The following is a 24,724-nucleotide window of genomic DNA, read 5'->3' on the forward strand; positions in this document are numbered from 1 at the left end:
AGAGCGCATGAGCTATCATATTAAGTCGCATAGACCCAACACATGACATCACTGATTTACCGAGCGAGGTGGCGCAGTGGTTAGCACACTGGACTCGCATTCGGGAGGACGACGGTTCAATCCCGTCTCCAGCCATCCTGATTTAGGTTTTCCGTGATTTCCCTAAATCGTTTCAGGCAAATGCCGGGATGGTTCCTTTGAAAGGGCACGGCCGATTTCCTTCCCAATCCTTCCCTAACCCGAACTTGCGCTCCGTCTCTAATGACCTAGTTGTCGACGGGACGTTAAACACTAACCACCGCCACCACCATCACTGATTTGTGTACTTCCTGGCATTGTCTATATTACCATCAGATTTTATTTATCATTGTATTAGACTGCATCACACATGCCATTATACATTTAAAAAGTTCATTTCACGCTAACATGCATGTGGGGCAGGTTATACAGTATATTGTGAGTTGGCCCCAAGCGGACTGGCTGTGAAGTATGAATTGCTGGTGTTCTCCAAACACAGTCTGCCACCAATCACTCTAACTTCACTGCGCTTCACCACTATCTGCTTGTATCCACCATAGGACGCTTCTAGTGCATAGTGCACTGTAATCGCCACAATAGATAATGCACTCTCGTATCAATTGTCACATCCATAGTCTACTAATAACTTTATTTCATGTCAGACTAACAGCCCATGTCCACTACTGAACTATTACTTTCTGTTTAGCATGTTTACACTGTCGCAATTCACTCAGCCTTATAAACTGGTCCAGATCGTTTAGTGTTCAGTATCTTTCTAGCTCACTGTCTATAAACTTGTGATCAAGCTGTGAACTGAATCCTACATATTAACAATATTTATACACAATTTCGCGCTATTCATAGCGATCAGTGCTTATTCATTTTTCTCTATTACATCTGCTGCACAGAAGACATTGATGATCATCATACTTACCAGTTTAATTGGTCTACCTTACGCCAGGTTTACACGTAATTTTTACAGTGTTAATCAGGGACTGTGCTGGCAGAAGGCAAGAATAACATCATTTTATTTTCCCCAAGAATATTTACCCATTTGCCTGCGAGTCTCAAATTTTTACTTAAAAACATAAACAATACTGTCCCCTCTTACACTCATATACGAATTAAAGACAATAATAACCTGATTGTGCCCTATCTTTAAGTCTCTCAAGTGTATATCTTTTACTGAACATCTAAGTCTCAAGTCCAAGCACACACAAAAACCTGTTATTTCCTGTTTTTCATGGAACAGGATTCCTACAATGTAGTTTAAATATGGTCAAATCTACGACTTCCTTTTAAAATTACTATGCACATTCTTCCACAACTACTAAGAAAAAATCTTAAAACTAAAGAGAATCCTTTTATACGCATAAAATAATCTATTCTACAAGAAATATGTGCCAATTAAGGCACATTTGTACTGAAACATTCCTTAATACATTAGGTAAACATTCACATGGAATAATGTAAATCCCTGAGAAAATACACATATAGCACATAAGATTAAGAAGCCATGATTGCTTGACAGTACATCAAGAGTAATGTCTCCCAAGGTCCTGAAAGGTATATAGATACGTTTTAATAAACAATGTTGAACGAAGTGAACCCCAATATGTTCAGGCTTTCCACTTAGTTTCCTGTTTGTCTGCCTGGGGTTCGATTGGTAGCAGAGCGTGGTTTTGATCCACAGACTTCTGAGTTATGGGCCTAGCAAACTTCCACCATTAAGACTAGGGAAAAAATTGTTAACATACTCCCCCAAGGGCATCTATATATTGTAATGAAGGAAACAGTTGCGAAAATTCATGGAGCTGCCTTCAGGCAGACTAGCAAGTTTCCTTATATGTCGCCCCAATGAGCGGTCATGTAATAAATAAGACAACGAGTGTCCACAGATTGGTATAACTACTTTCAGACAGGCAGTGAAAATTCTCTTAAAGTGTACCCTAGAAAACACGTAAGTGATTCAGTAAGTAACCGTGTAAGCATAGCGGCTGAAGAATACCATTTGAAAAGGAGGAGAATTATTACTGAGAAACAACTTGTAGCAAAAGGTAAATAAACAAGCACATAAAAGTTGAGAAAGGTCACTGCATGAAAACATTTAAATAACAAATAGTTGAACAATTACATCTCGTAAGTTGTAACTAGCCCTCAGAAAGGAAATAAATTTCTTTTACATTTCAGCTCAAAAATGGCTAGTGAACGAACACATAATTAACCTTCGGAGCACAATAATACTTAATGGTTTTATACCCATTGGCTTTTTACACCCCATGAACCTCAAATGTGCCAATTATTGTGCACAGGTCCAGATGACATCTCAATATGACACGTGCGATTCATATATAACCGACCAGCATGCGGCCATTCCAATGGACTTGACACTATCTCCAAATTGAGCACTTGACTCAACACAACCTCAAACAACAAAATGTTGTCCAAACATGATCGCGATTAAAACAATGTACAGCATTATCAAATCATCGAATACACTGCTGAACGTCGGAAACTGAGTTGCAATAACTAGCGTCTCTGGTTGCTTTATGTAACCCCTTCCAAGGCAACAACGCAAGGCATTACACGATTCAAATAAGGCAGTTTATCGGATCAGAAAGCCCCTCTCGTAACGTGACTTCTAACGAGAAGAACCAACAGCAAATTCAAACAGCCAAGACCACACAGATTATCTATATTTAGATGACCACCCGCCCACAACTATTAGATAGACAAAACGTTTAAAAGGTGATCAGTTACTCAACAGCACGTCAAGTTGGGCTGAACGGTACGTACTTTGTCCTTTGTGCTAACCGTTCAGTCCGGCTTCAAGATACCAACAGCGCGTCCGATCCGCTGCCGCTTCTCGCCGCTCAGCGCGGCTGCACCACGTCCTCTGGCGCTACAAGTTCCGAGTCGCGAGAAGTGACGTATGCCAGGCGCGCGAGGCGGGAATTCAAAGGGCGAGCCCGGCATGGCTCTGTGACTCTCTGGCGCATTGCGTATTCGAAATTTTTCTCTATGTAATAGACACTATAAGTCAAGGAGGACATCTGGCCACAGAAACAGTGTTCATAGCTATTATCAGAAAAGACAAATTAGAGACCTGCTGTGAAATCATGATAATCTGAGAAAGTCAAGCGACAATAGACTCAGTCAGAGGTCGACTACCGTCACAGAAAAGACTTCATACCGCTCACGCAGCTGAGAATGTGTATGTCACGGCATTCTATCGCGTGAGTGTTTTGGGGTATTAACTGCGTCCGTATTCTGAAGCAACAATCAACAGATTCAGCCAGTTAATCGTCGGTAGACGAACAATCCTTCCTTGAAGGAATTCGAAGTCTACTGGCCACGGGAGCACGTCATCTTCAAGGTGACGATTGATAGAGATGTGTAGACGAGCATCGTCCTGCAGAAAAATGACAGCACTGTACTATCGCAAGAGAGGTAACACACGAGGACGCAGTATATCCGTTACGTACCATTGCGTCGTCAGATTTACTTCAGTCATTACCAGCCTTGACTTGAAGTCACACGCCAAGTCTGATCACGCCTCTCCAAAACATAGAACGGACGAGACTTCTGCCCGTGTCGCCGCCATACTCGCTGACCATCCGGGATGGAGCACAACCGTGATTCATCGCTAAACACAGTGCGACCCCACTCATTGTCAGTCCATGTCTCTCTGTCCAGACACAGCCGTTAATGTAGCACTGTTAACGGTATTGTATACGTGGGACGGTAATTCACTTGTGTTGGATGATGACTCAGAATGTTGCAGGGAGTCCTTTACTTGTTTTGAGATGGAAAGCGCAGATGTGAAGGAGTTACTGTGTGCTTTCTGCACAATAAGGCGATTCTTTCTTTACAGTTGTCAGACTAGATCACCGTAATCTCGACGGCGAATATGCTTGACATCACAAACCCAAGCAGGCCAACACGGTGCCTTAGTCACTTCCGAGTGCCCCAGTAGTCTGGATACTGCACGATTTCACTATGGACATGCACAATGAATCCCGTTTCAAAATACGTCAGATGCCGCTAACAATGTTTCATGCGGGTGTGCAGCATATTCGTGTCCCTTGACAGTGACCATTCAACAACTGACGCTGCTCTGGCCCCTTTTAACCTCTACATCTACATTTACACTCCGCAAGCCACCCAACGGTGTGTGGCGAAGGGCACTTTACGTGCCACTGTAATTACCTCCCTTTCCTGTTCCAGTCGCTTATGATCCGCGGGAAGAACGACTGCCGGAAAGCCTCCGTGCGCGCTCGAATCTCTCTAATTTTACATTCGTAACCCCCTCGGGAGGTACAAGTAGGGGGAAGCAATATATTCGATACCTCATCCAGAAACGCACCCTCTCGAAACCTGGACAGCAAGCTATACCGCGATGCAGAGCGCCTCTCTTGCAGAGTCTGCCACTTGAGTTTGTTAAACATCTCCGTAACGCTATCACGCTTACCAAATAACCCTGTGACGAAACGCGCCGCTCTTCTTTGGATCTTCTCTATCTCCTCTGTCAACCCGACCTGGTACGGATCCCTCACTGATGAGCAGTAACCAAGTATGGGTCAAACGAGTGTTTTGTAGGCCACCTCCTTTGTTGATGGACCACATTTTCTAAGGACTCTCCCAATGAATCTCAACCTGGCGCCCGACTTCCGAAACAATTAATTTTATATGATCATTCCACTTCAAATCGTTCCGTACGCATACTCCCAGATATTTTACTGAAGTAACTGTTACCTGTTTGTTCCACTGACCGCTAATCGCTAACTGCAGGCCTAGTAACAAAACTGAACGTGAAGAACACAAATATATCCTTGTAGCCGTTCTACCTGTCACAGAGAACTGCAGCTCTAACAAATTACATACATGGCGTTGGTGTGTAGGTGTACGTCTTCCGGGTGCTTCACTTTTTTGCTGACGTAGTGTATAATGACAATCTACAGTTATCAGCGACGCGGAAGTGTCGTCTGGACATGAATAACTTTACAAGGCTTAGCTTGTTAGTTGAAACTTTCTATTCGCCAGATTTCTGGGAAATTTCCACGCACCACACATGGCCGAACTCTTTCTGCATATCTAGTACAAAGGTACCAGAAACTACCTGTCGAGCTTTCGCGAGAAATAATTATCGCACAAATATCAGTAGTGCAGCGGGGAACGTCTCATTACGGTGATTAAGAGAGCGTAAACAAGAGCGCGAGTCAGCGGTAAGCGCCTTCGTTAAGCCGGAGCGCGGCGACCCGAGCGGGGGCAGCGGGCTGTGGCCGCCACAAGCGGCGATAATGAAATATCGACCGCGACGGCGAGCCGCGGGCCTCCGGCGGAGAGCGCGCGATGCGGCCGCGGCTGCCGGTTGGTTCGACACCGGCAGCGGCGCTGACCCGGCCCGGCGCGCTCGCGCGTGGCTCACTGCCGACTCCCAGCGGCGCGCCGGCGGCTTTCAGGTCGCGGCGCCTCATGCCGGCGCACTCGAGCGCCCGCCCTGCTCGCTTACCTGTAATTCATTATTGATTCCGACAACGCCGTAAGCCCTACAGAGGTGGGGTGAACCCTGACGTTGTGAAAGGCCCCACATTCCAGCATTTGGAGCATTTCTTATGTTCTGGGGCAACTTGCTATCCTTTCGTATTGCTTAGTAAGAGCAAAAGACGCAACTTCCTTACAGAGTTTAAAGATTTGGCAATGCAGGTAAGAAATGTTCTGGGCTCTGGAAATCCAACAAAACCCAACAAAACCGTAGTAGAGTTCTATACCTTTAGACACAATAGATTAACGTTCAGCACATGTCAATAGTAACCACAAACACAATTGATGCGTATCGTTTGCCAACAAGTAGTGTGGGTTTGTCTCAAATTAGACTCATATGAAAAGTTCCTCAGTGTCATACACACTACTGCCCATTAAAATTGCTACAACACGAAGATGACGTGCTACAAAGGCGGAATTTAACCGACAGGAATAAAATGCTCTAATATGCAAAAGATTAGCACTTCATAGCATTCACACAAAGTTGGCGCTGGTAGCGACACCTACAACTTGCTGACATGAGGAAAGTTTCCAACCGATTTCTCATACACAAACAGCAGTTGACCGGCGTTGCCTGGTGAAACGTTGATGTGATGCCTCGTGTAAGGAGGGGAAATGCGTACCATCACGTTTCCGACTTTGATAAAGGTCGGATTATAGCCTACCGCGATTGTGGTTTATCGTATAACGGCATTTCTGCTCGCGTTGGTCGAGATCCAATGACTGTTTGCAGAATATGGAATCGGTAGGTTCAGGAGGGTAATACGGAACGCCGAGCTGGATCCCAACGGCCTCGTATCACTAGCAGTCGAGATGACAGGCATTTTATCCGCATGGCTGTATCCGATCGTGCAGCCACGTCTCGATCCCTGAGTCAATAGATGGGGACCTTTGCAAGACAACGACCATCTGCACGAACAGTTCGACGACGTTTGCAGCAGCATGGACTATCAGCTCGGAGACCATGGCTGCGGTTACCCTTGACGCTGCATCACAGACAGGAGCGCCTGCGATGGTGTACTCAATGACGAACCTGGGTGCACGAATGGCAAAACATAATTTTTCCGGATGAATCCAGTTTCTGTTTACAGCATGATGATGGTCGCATCCGTGTTTGGCGACATCACGGTGAACGCACACTGGAAGTGTGCGTTCGTCATCGTCATACTGGCGTATCACCCGGCGTGATGGTATGGGGTGCCACTGGCTACTGGTCTCGGTCACCTCTTGTTCGCACTGACGGTACTTTGAACAGTGAACGTTACATTTCAGATGTGTTACGACCCGTGGCTCTAACCTTCATTAGATCCCTGCAAGACCTTATATTTCAGCAGGATAATGCACGACCGCATGTTGCAGGTTCTGTACTGGCCTTTCTGGATATAGAAATGTTCGACTGCTGTCCTGACCAGCACATTCTCCAGATCTCTCACCAACTCAAAACGTCTGGTCAAAGGTAGCCGAGCAACTGGCTCGTCGCTATACGCCAGTCACTACTCTTGATGAACTGTGGTATCGTGCTGAAGCTGCATGGGCAGCTGTACCTGTACACGCCATCCAAGCTCTGGTTAACTCCAACCGATGCACTGTTTCACTATTTTCTATCTCAATTTCCTTAATATGTAGTGCGTATCACATCGACGTCTCTATCTTCTGTCCATCCACAGGACTACATCAAGGATATGTCTTAGTAACAGTGCAGTATCTCAACTGAATCATCTTCACTTTACCTACTTAATCTCGCACCCCACAGCAAACCCCTTCAAAACACAGACAATAACAGCGACAATAATTTTCTGAGACGTTGTAAACAACAATTCTCTCCAACTTTCTCCTTCACTACTAACCTTGAAATTCCATTGTCTCACTGTCAGGTAACCAGTAGAAGCTGACTGAAATGCAACCAGCCAGTGGTGGTTACTTGGGTCGGAGCAGGGACATTGAATATCATTTTCCATGACAAAGAATGTATTTTTCTCGAAAAGTGGGGTAAAGGGGGTTCTGCTGCAGTTACAATTTGTTCTTGATTGCGGAACCTCCCCCCACCCCTAACCCCTACCCCTCTGGGAAATCTCCAGCCAATCATGGTGCCCCTTCCACTCCCTCTCTGACAAATCCCCAGACCTCACGGAAATCCACAGCCTTCCATAGCTCCCCTTCCCCTTGAGGATACTAGTAAAACTCTGATATCATTTTTCTTTGCTAATTAATTAAATTTATCAGTGAATTATCCTTTCCACCCATAGGAAATCTCACTCACCTCTCCCCATCCCCTATTGGCGGGAAACTCAAAAATCGCCGGGAAAATAAAAAATTGGCGGTCATCTCAAATTTTCGTCGTATATTCAAATGCTAATTACATTGCATTGCAGTGGGAATAATAATTATAATCATTAATAATAATGTTTTCTTTATTTATAAAAATTCAATTTGCATATCACTGGTGTGGAAGAGTGAGGGATACTATCAATAATTTGTCATCTTTGGAATAGTGGCGCAGACTAACTAAGATGCCACAATGCTACATGGCTGACTTACAATACTAGTGCATTTCAACTTCCCTCTTCCTATGGATGAAAAATTTAAAAACTGGCATGAAATAAAAAAATCAGCAGGGAAATAAAAACTTTTTTCTTCTGGCTATGAAGCATGGGAGTTAGGAAGGGATAGTTTCTGATGCCATTCCTGTTCCAAATGACACTGTTCAATACATTATTGCTGACTAGAATGTTTCTACACATTAACTAAACGTATGTGTAAAGTATGTGTAGAAGTGGATAATACACATTTAAGCCATGCCATAATAAACAGTGGTGGTCTGTCACCCTGACAGTGTACACTGTGTTACACTGCTCTACCAGAGTCAATGAGCACAAAGAACTGTCCTGCAATGTCATTTGGATGAGGTGTCGATTTCTGGAGAGGTGGTCTGGGAGATGTGACCTGACCAGTCTCATCAAGTTCTATGGCCTTCTGCGAACCATTTGGCATACACCCACTGCACTGCCAAAACACTTTGTCCCACACTAGCAGCATTTTCCTGGATGGATGCATCACATTCTCTTACGTCAATAATGCGCCCTCTTTCAGACTAATTGGTTTGATAGTACACTTTGCACATATGTCTGCAAGGCATCCTGAATGTCTACTTAAGGCACACTGGTCCGTTACTTTCGGTTTGTAGTGACAACGAGAGCCGCAGGCATATTTTGCTGGTAGCTGGTATTGCCCAGCAGTGTCTGTCTTGACTTTGAACTCATGGGCTGACATGGTTCAAATGTTAATCATTTCTACAGAACATAATAATGTACATGCCCGGTGAATGTGAACATTCTATCTCCAGTCGTTCAAGGTTTTCTGTTTTATTTTTTTTCGGAACACGAGTGTACAAGAGTCCTGAGCAACAACATCAGCGAATGAAACACACTTATGCCTATTTATAGGTGTCAGGTTGCATCCTAGCCAACAGGAACATGGGAAATACAGCACACGATATTACTTACAAGTCTAGTGCCCATTGTCTTACTAGGACATGGCGTACAAGACGAAAAACCTGAACAGTCACCTCCAGTGTAGTGTAGTACTATCTACCAAGTGTGTTGTACATATGAAGATCCGACCATCAAGAATATTTCTTTGGACCTGCCGGTCGTGAAAGGCTGAGCTGTGGCTTCTGGTCAGCTGACCCCTTGTGACCACGCCTGCTGCTGGCCACAGACGGGGGTGGCTAACTCCTAGTACACTGCAAGACAAGCAGCAGTGGCTTGGGAGTAGAGTTCTAACTGCAATTCCATCCACAACATCGACTCCCCAGTTTAAAAATTCCACTTTACCCAGTCCAAGATGGGGATGCCGCTGCCCATACAACTCGAATATTTTACACAATATGTAGATTCCTCCCTTTTATGAGCGTTAATTCCGAGTAATAGAACCCAGTACGTCGTCCTCGATGGTGAGTGTTCATCGGAGGTGAGGGTATCGTCTAGAGTGCCCCAGGGAAGTGTGGTAGATCCGCTGTTGTTTTGTATCTACATAAATGATCTTTTGGATAGGGTGGATAGCAATGTGCGACTGTTTGCTGATGATGCTGTGGTGTACGGGAAGGTGTCGTCGTTGAGTGACTGTAGGAGGGTACAAGATGACTTGGACAGAATTTGTGATTGATGTAAAGAGTGGCAGTTAACTCTAAATATAGATAAATGTAAATTAATGCATATGAATAGGAAAAAGAATCTTGTAATGTTTGAATACTCCATTAGTAGTGTAGCGTTTGACACAGTCACGTTGATTAAATATTTGGGCGTAACATTGCAGAGCGATATGAAGTGGGACAAGCATGTAATGGCAGTTGTGGGGAAGGCGGATGGTCGTCTTCGGTTCATTGATAGAATTTTGGGACGATGTGGTTCATCTGTAAAGGAGACCGCTTGTAAAACACTAATACGACCTATTCTTGAGTACTGCTCGAGCGTTTGGGATCCCTATCAGGTCGGATTGAGGGAGGACATAGAAGCAATTCAGAGGCGGGCTGCTAGATTTGTTACTGGTAGGATTGATCATCACGCGAGTGTTACTGAAATGCTTCTGGAACTAGGGTGGGAGTCTCTAGAGGAAAGGAGGCGTTCTTTTCGTGAATCGCTACTGAGGATATTTGGAGAAACAGCATTTGAGGCTGGCTGCAGTACAATTTTACTGCCGCCAACTTACATTTCGCGGAAAGACCACAAAGATAAAATAAGAGAGATAAAGGCTCGTACAGAGGCATATAGGCAGTCATTTTTCCCCCGTTCTCTTTGGTAGTGGAACAGGGAGAGAAGATGCTAGTTGTGGTACGAGGTACCCTCCGCCAAGCACCGTATGGTGGATTGCGGAGTATGTATGTAGATGTAGATGTAGACAGAAGACACTGGGTCGTACACGCCTTTTCTCATCACCAAAATATAGTTTTTTGTGTGAAAATCCTATACAACGGTAAGGCAGACGCTATATTTACTCTTCGCATTCCCTCATCCAGTAAAAAAATCTGTTCTTATCTGCTTAATATCCTTTACATCTTGCATCACAGGACTAGGATATTAAACTCATTTTTGGCTGAAGACGGAATGCTCATGGCATGCTCTATGTCTAGCACAAGATTTCCCCCTCACTTTTCAGCTCTCTTAAGGTAGTCAAATGCCTCATCACTTATGAAGTCCTTAGCGGCACAGAAGGGCTATAAATATCAGGTTAATACCACGCATCACTTTATAAATCGGTAGTACCACAGAGGATTTGTAAACATCGCGTTAACACTACTTATCACTTTATAAATCTGGTAATGTAAGTGATTTTATTGAGATAGCCATCTCTCCGCGTACGTGGCTGATTGAAATTTCGCTAAAAGATCTTGTACATCAAAAAATTACCTGATTACCTCTCCACGTTATGAATGACATCTGTGGTACTCCCGCTCTCTCTACCATCCGTCCAGCAGCTTGTCTTTGGAACCAAATTGATTAACCAATTAATTAAATTAATCATGAGAGTCCTAATCATGGTAAATAATTTTATTCCTGTAGTCGGAATACACTTGTCGGGTAACCATTACAAATGCTTCAGTTAAATCTCTGAGGGCCTCCTACAGGCTACTTAATCAGTCGCTTCCTCCATTAACAAAATGAGTGTAACCGTTGTCTGATAGCTAAAGATATGCAACACTAATTAGGTGCTGTCTGTCGGTCAAGCTGGTGAAAGTAATTCGCTCAGAATCCTGGTACACTGCTTGCGAACTAATCCCGCTGAGACGTGTCTGTCTATAGGCAGTAGGATGTTTCAATCACTCCCCTGCCTCCGTGATGCCTCCACCCCAGGAGGAACTGTAATGTAAGTACATATACTCTTTCGTAGTATGTATTCAATTTTCGTAATTAGAAACGAATTCCATAGCATCAGTGGGCAACGGCCTTGCCGCAGTGGATACACCGGTTCCCGTGTGATCACCCAAGTTAAGCGCTGTCGGGGTGGTCGGCATTTGGATGAGTGACCATCAAGACCGCCATGCGCTGTTGCCATTTTTTGGGGTGCACTCAGCCTCGTGATGCCAACTGAGAAGCTACGCGACTGAACAGTAGCGGCTTCGGCCAAGAATACCATCATAACGACCGGGAGAGCAGTGTACTGACCCCACGCCCCTCCTATCTGCATCCACTGAGGATGACATGGCGGTCGGATGCTCCCGGTAGGCCACTCGTGGCCTGAAGACGGAGTGCTAAAAAAAATTGCATAAGTGTGTCAATAATATATTTCCGTTAGAAAAATTTCGCTTGTTACAATTGCTCCTTGTTGTTGCTGCAACATTTATTCCCAAAATGCCGCCGACCTCGATCGACAGCTAGAGGCTGAAAGGAGGCAGGCCAATAAGTCTGGGATCGAGGAACATCCCCCAGGCTGTGGCTAAGCCATGTCTCCGCTATATCCTTTCTTTCAGGAGTGCTAGTTCTGCTAGGTTCGCAGGAGAGCTTCTGTAAAGTTTGGAAGGTAGGAGACGAGATACTGGCAGAAGTAAAGCTGTGAGTACCGGCCGTGAGTCGTGCTTCGGTAGCTCAGATGGTAGAGCACTTGCCCGCGAAAGGCAAAGGTCCCGAGCTCGAGTCTCGGTCGGGCACACAGCTTTAATCTGCCAGGAAGTTTCATATCAGCGCACACTCCGCTGCAGAGTGAAAATCTCATTCTGGAAGCATTGAAATGTGTTGGTAGTTACAACGATTCTTTCTCATTCTGTTACAGCAAATATACTAGTCGATCTCTATCAGTTGCTCTAGATTGTTGGCAGGCAATCCAATTAGTCTGAGATCGTGATTTAGTAGTCACGTAAAAACATACTCTCGCTAACTTGTTTCGTAGTGTTGTAATTTGTGTTTATGGTGTTGGTAGTTACAACGATTCTTTCTCATTCTGTTACAGCAAATATACTAGTCGATCTCTATCAGTTGCTGGCGATTGTTGGCAGGCAAGCCAATTACTCTGAGATCATGAAGCAGCAGTCACGTGAAAACATATTCCCGTTGATTTGTTTCGTAGTGATATAATTTGTGTTTGTGTGTCTCTGCTGTATACATTTTCACATCAATACGGTGTTGCTGTTGGCGACTTCGAGGAGCAGGAGGTTGATTAGTGTAAGGGTGGTGTTAGGCCACCCCCGCGAACCCACCGCTATCGTCGCATAAGTACATATTCTTTTCGTAACATTTCTTCTTATTTTCTAGTTGTGCTGCATAGTATTTGAAATCAAAATGCTGTCGTTGGTGATTATGGGGAGCCGGACCGGTGGCTCCATGCCGAGTCCGACGTGGAGGTGCCTCGTTGGGTGGAGGATGTGGAGCGAGAGATGCAGCCTCATGAGTTCGAATCGGAGATGCCGCAGTATGTGGGGGCGATCCCTGAGGAGCCCGAGGATATGATTTCATCGTAGACGGAGGACGATGATGGTAATTTCTGTAATCGTACCGCTTATATTTTTTTCTCCTATTAGCACATATAATCAGTGTTGTTTTCTTTTCAGTAGACAAGTTAATCAATGTCTCGAACGATGTAATTTTCGTTACTGTTTCTCCCTCTCTATAGCTGTTGAATCAACAGTGCCCGGAGCATATATTACAGTAATGTGAGCATCAGCATGCAGTTTTTTTAGCAGAAAAGAGCTATTCAGCAGGAGAAACACTCCATACTTGTACTCGTTTCAATAATATCAGCAGACGTGGGAAGTTAAGGTTGTACTATCAATCCGCCTCACATATATCGTTAGAGCTCCAACTATACAATGTTGTAGACGACAAATCACAAATCGGGTAATATCATCGGGTAATATCATCGGGTAATATCGGGGCCAAATACCTCTGAGAGGAACGGTTGCAAAGTCTGTCTGTACAGTGATATTTTGTAAAGCCGACTTATTACGAGGTAACCTTTCTGAGACAAATATGTAGCACTTGGGTTATGTTTGCCATCACCATGAGAGTCATCACAAAAAGCGTTCTGACAACGTATGTAGTGTTACTTTATGATCGCTATATCACAGACTCATACACACTTTCCTACGAAGACGCGAAGAAAAAAGCTGTGATAAATCAATGTATTTTATAAGCTCATTGACCATTTCGAATCATTGACTCGTTTGCTGCTATAACACAATCTTTATTAAGTGAATGATTTCTTGTATCTAATATTTCTTGTAAATTATACTGAAAGGTCTCTGTTGGATTCCTTTCATGTTAATTTCTTAAATCTGTTGTCATTTACGGCATAAATTCCTCTTCTAAATTTACTGTGGTGTTTCTGACTATCTGAGAGGAGACTGAGCAGTGAAACGTGTTACTTTTACACATAAACAAGAACGATCTGTCACACTACTACACTTTAAAACACAGTTTATATGTAATTCATGTCACACAGTCTCATACGGAACCTACATCCACTTTCTTTTATATACTGTATATGATAGGATACTGTCAACCCCCTTCCCTTCTGTGTGAGAGGATGAATGAGCAAATATATTTCTAGTTGCATGCTTAATAGTAGCAGACAAGCCTGTCTGCTAGAGAACAGTAGGACCAACGTCGGAACAGGCAGCTATGCTTTCTAAAAGCAGAGAGATTTCTATTCTTAGTATGGTCCTGTCCGTCCCTTGTCATGTTGGTCTAGGAAGCTGCCTCTCTGGTCACTTCCGTTTGTATCTGTTAAGCACGCTCGGTAGGAGCCCAAAGGCAGTCTGTCCGCTGCGAGCGTCTGAAGTGGTAAGATCTCCGGCTAAGCGCGTGTCTGCTAAGTCCGTAGGACAATGGATTTCTTACGTTCAGCCTACCTGAAAATTTAATCACCTTTATTTCAGGTTTAGCTCTAAAATATCTAATGTTATCTTAAATTGCAACGCAGTGTATTTTGAGTGTGAAGTTCAGAATATCTTCCGGTAGTTGCTTTGTCACTACTTTGTAAGTAAAGTGGAACCACGTGTTGATCAGTAACTCTAACTAAGATCATCAATCTTAAATGCGAAGGTGCGTGAGATTACAATGTCTCGTCTTGACAATATTTTTCAATATAACAACTTTTCTTTGTGTTCAGCCCACGTGGGGTGTACTTTGTGAGACCAGTACCACGTGCTTATTTGACCCAACAGGTTAATAGTAAGATGATAGTAACCAGTTCGAGGTTTTTCTTTTGTAAATTTCATTTCCATGTAATTAATTTTCATTATCAAAATTATTGTGGAGTTACACTCTTTGTGTAAACCAAGTTGACCACGTGAAGCATGTGGTGTAAGAATCAAAGTTGCCCTCAGCTATTCTTTTCGGGAAGATTTCACAGAGAGTTAGTATGAATTTAGTATACCAGTGTGTGTTAATTTCATGACGGACAAGATTGCGCTACGAACGTAACTTCTTTGGGTGAAAATTGAATGGGTTGGTTGTGGTTAACTTCCTCTTGCATATGTTTCAACGGTCTTCGTGTGTTATTTTTTGAGTGCAGTGTTGTATGTAGTCTCCCAATCTTGGCTCCCTATTTGATGTGTTCCGTAAGATTACAAACTCACATTTACACAATCTTAAATAAGGCACCAATTTAGTTATGAATCAAGTTTGATATGCTGAAATTTTAACGGAACAATGATCAATGTTAAAATAAATGTCCAAATATAAACTGATTTATTTATTTTTATTTAAATTGTCTTTTTATATATATATATATATATATATATATATATCACCGGTTATCATAAGATGCGTACTAAAAGATTATAATTAATGTTAGTCTGGTTGGGAATTTGGTAAGCTAGACTGGATACCTGGTGAAACAACTGCGCAGTAATGCAAGGTTAACTTCCTCAGATAGTTCACAGCTTTTAACCCACTTTTATGGTCTTGATTATCAGCACCGCTTTCAGAACAAATTAATGCAACAACATTACACATGGCGACCCTGTTCTGTGATTCGTCTAGACTCTGGAATCTCTGAAACGCTAGATTGTGAGCGTTGTGTAATCTTAATTTTTTTCCCTGCAGCGCTCAAACAACTTCTGCGTTGTTTCTGAGCAGACTTTCAGAAGATTCACTGCGTTGTTGAGCGGCGTTGTGTTGTTTGTCTTGTTTTGTTTTCGATATTTGTGTGTTTTATATGCATGTGTTCTTTTTCTCCCTTGTAAATTGCACTGACTTCGATCAAAGATATAAATTTGTTTTGCGTGTGAAAAACTGCGTACTAGGTTGGGTACCTTTCGTGTGACTGTCGTAATTTTTGGGGGATACATTTATTTTGATTAGTGTGTTGCGTACCGGGTATAAACTGAATTAATGCAGACACGTAACCAAGCTAAAAGTAGGCGGTCCAACAACTTAAGCAACATGGACCAAGGGGATAATTTGATTTCGAATATTAACGCGTCGGACGGTTCCGAAATTGCATTGGTGAATACTTGAGAGGAAATGCAAAACATGACGAACGGTCTCACATCAGAGTCAGAAATTAATTTGCCTCCAACTAACCAAATTGATTTGGCAGAACTCATGAAAGCCTTATTGCAACAAAATAAAGAAAACGCAGAGAAATCTGAAAAATCGATCCGAGAGATAGGCGAACAAATGATGCAAAAATCTGAAAAATCGATCCGAGAGCTAGGCGAACAAATGACGCAGAAATCTGAAAAATCGATCCGAGAGCTAGGCGAAAAAATGACGCAGAAGTATGAAAAATCGATAAGAGAGGTAGGTGAACAAATGACGCAGAAATCTGAAAAACGATCCGCGAGCTGGCCGAACAGATAGACGAAAAACTAATCCAGCAGACAAATAAAGTCGACAAGTCGATGCAGAGTGTGTCTGATGATATCTCACAAAGAATAAACAATCTGGCAAGTGAAATAAAAAGTGATATTATGAAAGAATTAGGCTGTACATCTGAACAAATCGATGATCGTCTGCAAGCCTTAGAACAGGGCAAGCAGAGTCACGATGCAGAATCGAAAGAGAGCGAGGAACAGCTACTTAGGAATTTCCAAGCTCTGAGAGAAGAATGACAAAGGGAATACCAGCAGGTACTCGCCAGAGTCCAGGAGGTGGAAACGCGTTGTCCCGCGTCCGTTAGCAACACAGTAGCGGACAACAGTCAAGCGATTCACGCACTCGAACAGCAAGTAGAACAATTGAAGCAGACTGGGGCGGAGGACAACAGACAAATACATGATAAGATTGCGGCATTAGCGAACATCGTAGGCACGATGAAGGTGACGGAGAGTGATAACAATACCACACCGGTAGCGGTCGTAGAGACCGAAAAAGTGCGTTCGCTTCTTAGATTTCAGAAGGGACAGTTCGAAGTGAACAGGCGGCACAAAGCTGTAACAGGCGAGTTACAAGAACGCGTGGCGCATCTGAAAAGCCGCATGGGGTGTGATTCCAAACTCGCCAATAGCACTGAAAATAGCTGTACAAACAGTGCAGGGAGGGACTCTGGCCACGAGGGAGATTTTGACGACAGGAAAGAATGTATTTTGAGGGGCAGGCATGAGAAAAATAGAAACATTCAAGGGGATTTGATTTCAAATATTTCCTTACAGTGAGAAAGTTTGAGATATTTCGAAATTCGCAAAAAGGAATACATCCACGAGCATGGCTTGTGCAATTTGAGTTCTGTCTTCCCCCAGACTGGGCAAGTTCACATAAGAGAGAATATATGTGTGGCTATTTGGAAGGCGAACCAGTGATTCGCATGAGGTCGGCAGCGCGTCACTGCAACTCCACTCGGGAGTTTCGACAAGCCTTTCTGTCCGCCTATTGGTCGGAAGGGGCACAAGATAGGGTCAAGCATGACATAATTATGCTGCCAAATTTGAACCAGTCTGGTTTCGGCAGCCCAGCACGCCTATTCGACCACATGCTGCAGGCAAATCCATTTCTATACGACCCATACGGGGCTGCAGAATTAATTAGGACATGCATCACCAAATTTCCGATGCACTTGCGCCACGTCATTCTTGCGGGACGATGCAAAGAGGACGTCGAAACGTTTAAGACACTTCTCCAAGAGTTGGAATACAATACAGGAGAATGCCCGCCTGATCAGGTACAAAGTTATTACAGGGCACAGCAGTGTGATCGCAGTCGTGGCCGTAGTACTAATCAACGGCGTGACTGGTCGTCGCGACGCGAATGGAACAATAATCTGGACCGGCCGTATAGAAACTGGGGTAACAGTCGCGAACACAGGTGGAACAACGAAATTGATCGAGGACGTGGACAGGATCGTGAACGCAACAGTTACGGCAACCAGAATTGATACTACAGTGAACACGGTGGGAACAGGACTGTGGGCGGAGCACCTCATGATGTTGAAAATCGGCTGGCTAACACAAGCCATAACCCAGCAAATGGAAATGAACAAAACCGGCAATGACAAATGATCAGCGCAGAGGCGCCCAATCGGAACAAATGAGTGACATGGCAAATAAGTACATAGGGTGTATAGAGAGGAGAATGAATTGATTGGTTTACATTTGTGACATATGCATTTTGAATAATATGTTGATAAAAATAATGATAAAGATGTTTCTATGTAATTGATTGAAGTGATGTTTTTAGTTTTTTTTCCGTTCCTTATGCAATTAGGATTTAGATTGGTTCAAATGTGAAGATAAAAGGTTTCTTTGTGAACGAGTGAAATGCTGTTTTTGGTTTTTTTGGTGTTAATTGAAAAGAGTCGCTTCTGAGAGAAGCAAGATCTGTGTTGAATTAATGCAAAACTCAGGGGAATATCCGATCTGTGGGTATTATGGGACTGGCAAACCCAGGTCCCTAGCTGTTAGTAGCCTTGTTTCCGATTTTCTACTTTCAGTGCTACTATCTATCTATTACTATTCTATATCTGTCAGTGTAAATGAGGATCTCTTACTATATTATGCGTGCTGTATGAATATTTTAAGATAGGAGATCTCTGAGAAAGGAATAAGTAAGTTTGGAATCTTGAAAACAGGATGCGATAATACGATTGATTAACCAATGGCTTCCCAATATACGCTAATATGTTAATATTGATGATATATGTCTTTTTTCTTCTCTATAGCTGAGTATGTGAAGTGCTGTCTGTGGATTTCATCAGTATATTGATTCCCTTCAAGGTGAAAGAAGAATTGTGGTTTGTGTAATTTACGTCGCCCTGAAATAGTATTATGGCAGACAAATGACGAGCAGTTTTCCAGCAAATGGAGAATGGAACGGAAATATGGATCCTTTTGTAGTCTTGACTGATGTTGAGCCAGAGCCTGAAAAATTATTCTGCTTTAATACTTGTCCTAGAAAAGTGACGTTTATGTGTTTTGCTGATGCTGTGAGCATTACAGCTTACTGTTTTCCCTAGTGCGGGATGCACTGCAGCCTATATGAGTTGAACTGAAGAAATGTCCCTCTTGAAGGTAGAGGAAGATTAAATAATTTTGATTATGGGACCGAAGGACAGCTTGGTTTAATGTAATAAGGATGAAGCAAAACATTTGTCATTTAAACTACAGGAGGATTCGGATCTTTTGTGTCTGTTGTAAGTTCAATATGTTAAGATGAAACTGTTTTACAGAATAGAGGAGACCACAATTTTGCCATTCGTGAGAAATGAATCCAGAATAACCACCATAGGCGAAATAACTGATTTGTAAGCAAAAGGTAACTTAAAGAAGGAACGAAATTGGAGCAAAATGGGTAAGAAAATGTAATATTACCTGTAGGATGAGAATATTTTTACCCTTCTCAGAGTCATCTGCGTGATTAATTCTTGTGATAACGTAATTTTAGATGAAATTGTCTTACTGTTTTATGTATAAACATATGAGTATGATAAATGTATAATTGCGAGTCCCTTATTAGGTGTGTCAATTGGTATAAATGTTTTGGCCTGCAAATAACCATTGTTCTTTTTACTATGTATGTTTAAGGAAAGTTTCTCCATATTTACCATGTGACAAGACATATGCCACGAGCGTCAAGAAGAGGACGAATTAGAACACTGTTGTAGTGGTATAAACACTGTGTTGAAATAGCATTGAAGTAGCTTGTTGGATTAACTAGTAGTGGATTGAAGTAGAATTTTGAGTAATACATGTTTATGGGCAGTTAGTTTGTAGTATAGACAACAGGTGTGCATGTGTGTGTGTGTAAATAACATGTGAACCCTATGCTTCCCTGACCTATACTTGCGCAAAGCATAATCCTGTTCAGTTTAGTGAATTAGTAAGTAGCATTTGATTTATTAAAACGCAAGTGAACCACATTAGTGATGTGGATTTAGGTATTACATTGTCAGTTCATTTAATTTTTATTTTTATACTGTCAATTCATTTCACTTTTATTTTTTTTATATTGTCAAGTCATTTAACTTTTATTTTTATATTGTCGAGCCATGTAACTAGTTTATTTAAAAAAAAGAATGTCTCACTTTTGTTCTTAAAAATTGTGAAAGACAATACTAAGCAGTTTTATGTATGATATTTTGTATTCACATAACTATGATGAACAATTTCTGTGAATGCAGTTGAGAACGTGAAACCGAACCGGCTAAACTCTTACAAGACAGCAGGAGCAGCGAGGAGGAGGGCTAGGTGTTAACGGGCGGGTTTCCCAGCAGGACACACTGTCAGTCGGGCCACTTATCGAGCACGTTCGCCAACAAAAGAAGGGCTGCAGGGCAAACACTTTCCCTTGCACCCGAAGTTAATGGCCGGCCGCACCAGTGCGACCCTTCGTGGAGGCGATGATCTCAGATGGCCGAGCAGTCAACCGCGCAGAAATTCATCTGCTGACAACGCACGTGACGAGACGGCCGCGGTGAAACGACAGAAGACAGGGGATAAAGGGGCATGGAGCCTTTTGACAGGTACTGTCCAGAGAAACTTGCAGACGTCAACGACGACTATCAACATTTCTTGGCGGAAGCCCATTGTCAAGCGACAGTAAATCATGGTTCGGCGTTCTCTGGTTGCTAAGGGTGGGACAAAGAGGAGCCACTAAGTGTCATCCTTGCCCAGGAATATCAAACCGGCGAGCCAATTGAGGATAACTCAAGAATTTAACAACACAAGGGGCGTGGAGCCTTTTGACACACATACTGTCCAGAGAAACTGGCAGACTTCAACGACGGCTGTCAACATTTCCTGGCGGATGCCCACTGTCAAGCGACAGTAAATCATAGCTCGATGTTCTCTGGTAGCTGAGGGTGGCACAAAGAAGAGCCATTAAGTGTCATCCATGCCCAGGAACATCAACCGGGCGTGTCAAACGAGGATACCGCACGAATTTGACAACACAAACATGGAACCAAATCGAGATGTACGTGACACGGGCCACCGAGAGAAACTTCATGAGAGGGCAGAGACAGCGGGATTGCACGCAACAGATGGACAAAAAACCCTACTGACAGCTGCGGTGACGAACCGCCCCCCCCCCTCCCCTTATAGTGTGCCTCAGAACAGTGGAACTACTGAGTGTGTCAGTGAACAGTGATTATACGGTTCTTAGTTCAATGCATATATGTGTGATTCTGTCAGAGAAACTTTGACTCGAGTGTTTTGCAGGGATTCGATTTATTGGTGTTTATTAGACTGACTCTTGTATTTTGCAGGTGTTCTATTTATTGTTTTTTTTAGACTTTGACTTGTATTTTGCAGGTGTTTTATTTATTGTTTTTTTTTTAGACGTTGACTATTGTACTTTCAGAGCTGTTTTATTGATCAATGTTTGTTCTTGTGTGATGTATTAGATTTGTGATATTTTGTTTCGTAAATTCATTCCTGTGGCATTGCTTCGTTTATCAGTCAGATAGCTATTCATTCTCATTGGACTGTGATCGATTAGCCTTTGCATGGGGCATATTTATATTGAGGAGCCCCATAAGGGTAACAATCACTTAATTAATTATAGTTTCAGTATAATGACACAGTTATCATTGTTTGCTAACTAACTGAAATATAGTAGAGTGATTAAATCAGTGCCACAAAGTTATTTTAATTCTACAAATTATTAGTTTTATAAGATATAGAATTTTTTGCGATAACCACTTTGTAAAACATATTTCTTTTTCTCTTATCATTTTTTTTTACTTTTGCGGATTGTGCATTGTAATGTACTGCTTTTTAATACTGATGTTATTTTCATATTTTTTTAATTGCTGTGGCACCTTTGCTATTTTCATAAATTTTACTTGTTATTAAACAGTCATAAATTTCCCTGTGATCAGTTGGCTCTTGCAATGAGCAAATACTGAGGAACTCCATAAGGGTAACAACCAGAAATTGTTTTCATATGACACAGGGACCATTGTTTTTACTTGCTGACCGAATTATGTCCACACTATCTTTTAAATAGGTGTCACAGATTGTTTTTTTTTCTCTTTGAAATTGGTAGATTCTAAAGATGTGTTGAAATTATTGTGTTTTAGCAAGTATCTGGCGACCTTTTGCTTTTTCTTTACATTTATGGTTTAAGTTGGGTGTGAGAAGCCTGTTTGGGAATGTCCTAGCATAGCCAGAAAATTCCCTGCACAGTCTTCCCCCGAGCGTTGGGGTTATGAAAGGTCTCTGTTGGATTCCTTTCATGTTAATTTCTTAAATCTGTTGACATTTACGGCATAAATTCCTCTTCTAAATTTACTGTGGTGTTTCTGACTATCTGGGAGGAGACTGAGCAGTGAAACGTGTTACTTTTACACATAAACAAGAACGATCTGTCGCACTACTACACTTTAAAACACAATTTATATGTAATTCATGTCACACAGTCTCACACAGAACCTACGTCCACTTTCTTTTATATACTGTATATGATAAGATACTGTCATACCCCTTCCCTTCTGTGTGAGAGGATGAATGAGCAAATGTATTTCTAGTTGCATTCTTGATGGTAGCAGACAAGCCTGTCTGCTAGAGAACAGTAGGGCCAACGTCAGAACAGGTAGCTACGCTTTCTAAAAGCAGAGAGATTTCTATTCTTAGTATGGTCCTGTCCGTCCCTTGTCATGTTGGTCTAGGAAGCTGCCTCTCTGGTCACTTCCGTTTGTATCTGTTAAGCACGCTTGGTAGGAGCCCAAAGGCAGTCTGTCCGTGGCGAGCGTCAGAAGTGGTAAGATCTCCGGCTAAGCGCGTGTCTGCTAAGTCCGTAGGACAATGGATTTCTTAAGTTGAGCCTACCTGAAAATTTAATCACCTTTATTTCAGGTTTAGCTCTAAAATATCTAATGTTATCTTAAATTGCAACGCAGAGTAATTTGAGTGAGAAGTTCAGAATGTCTTCCGGTAGTTGCTCTGTCACTACTTTGTGAGTAAAGTGGAACCACGTGTTGATCAGTAACTCTGACTAAGTTCATCAATCTTAAATGCGAAGGTGCGTGAGATTATAACATCTCGTCTTGACAATATTTTTCAATATAACAACTTTTCTTTGTGTTCAACTCACGTGGGGTGTACTTTGTGAGACCAGTACCACGTGCTTATTTTACCCAACAGGTTAATAGTAAGACGATAGTAACCAGTTTGAGGTTTTTCTTTTGTAAATTGAGTAAATCACCGGTTATCGTAAGATGAGCACTAAAAGATTAAAATTAATGTTAGTCTGGTTGCGAATTTGGTAAGCTAGGCTGGATACCTGGTGAAACAACTGCGCAGTAATGCAAGGTTAACTTCCTCAGATAGCTCACAGCTTTTAACCCACTTTTATGGTCTTGAATATCAGCACCGCTTTCAGAACAAATTAATGCAACAACATTACAATACATATTTAAGCATTGTCAGTAAAACATAGACTTCTCTGGAAGTAGCTCTTGTGATAATTGCCGCCATTAAACTAATCTGGAATTATCAGTAAAATCATAGCATGAACGTTGGCCGAAGAACCCGAGACAGAAGCAAGCAGGCAGTTTGTCAACAAGTGGCCACGAAAGCCTTAAGAACGTTGTAATGTGGGTATGGTCCTACATTGTTGATGAAATTACATATTTTATCGTAACAAACTACGGTAATCGTAAAGATGTTACACATGTGATAAAAATTATTTATTCGAAGACCCATCGCAGCTACCAGCATGCTCACATTGGTACTGTGTATTACAACCGTGATACATGTGGAAAGACGGTTTTCTATCAACAATAGCTGCGAGAGCGTAAGTATCCTAGTCTTGATTCTACAGGAAACAATTTAGGCAGATGAAATTATTTCAGTCATATGGCTGAGTAACCCCAACTTCCACCATTAGTTTGGCTACCAGTATGGATGTTTTACGTAATTTATTTTCTTGTTAAAACTATAGGTAAACGGTATATTTTAATAAGTTGTTATATGTTCTGTTTGTCTTTGAGTATCGAGGTTTTACATCCTGTCATTACCTAAATAAACATTAAAATTACAGTCCTCCACACCATGTATACATCCAGCAAAAAATGGAGCACATACATGCTCTAATTTTAGGCCTCATAACCAGAAAAGACGTCACAATCAAAATCACATGATCCAGTGTTATTCACTCCTTTAGTAGAGAAGATCCTGATTGCTTTTAGGGTTACACAAATGAAAAACTATAATAGGTAATGATGTAGGTCTGGTCGCTAAATAACGCTAAACTATAGGGATACAGTCCTGTAACCGATTATCCGACATGGTTATCAGGAACACGTGTGACTCTTTACATGTCACTTTTGTATGCATATAGTAAACAGAGGATGATGGTTATTAGCACGGATGACAGAAAAAATCTGGGAAAAACTGGAAGCACTTTCGGTCATACAGGATCGCTACCCTTTCAACCACCTAATATGCACCAGCTCGACACATTACATCCTTTGGGCTTCTATACAATCACCAATTAGACCTTTCTTTTTCATCCTAGGTTGCCTGGAACTCTTCTATGTCTGGAACTCTTCTTCTCTCTGGTACTCTGCCTTCGTTGACGTATGAGGGCCCCCATATTGTGAATTTGAGGCTCTTTGCTGACAGATGGTATGTGATTCCGTCGCTTTTTACCTCCAATTTGCAATCAGCGTACATGAAATCTGCGTTTTCCCAGTGGATGTGACCTGTTAATGGGCTGACGAAAGCAGCTTTAAATGAGTTGCAAGCCTTAATACAATCTGATGTCTGTGCACAAAAATTCCCTCCCGATTT

This window comes from Schistocerca americana, chromosome 1 (genome assembly GCF_021461395.2).
Source record: "Schistocerca americana isolate TAMUIC-IGC-003095 chromosome 1, iqSchAmer2.1, whole genome shotgun sequence".
Classification (NCBI taxonomy): Eukaryota; Metazoa; Arthropoda; class Insecta; order Orthoptera; family Acrididae; genus Schistocerca; species Schistocerca americana.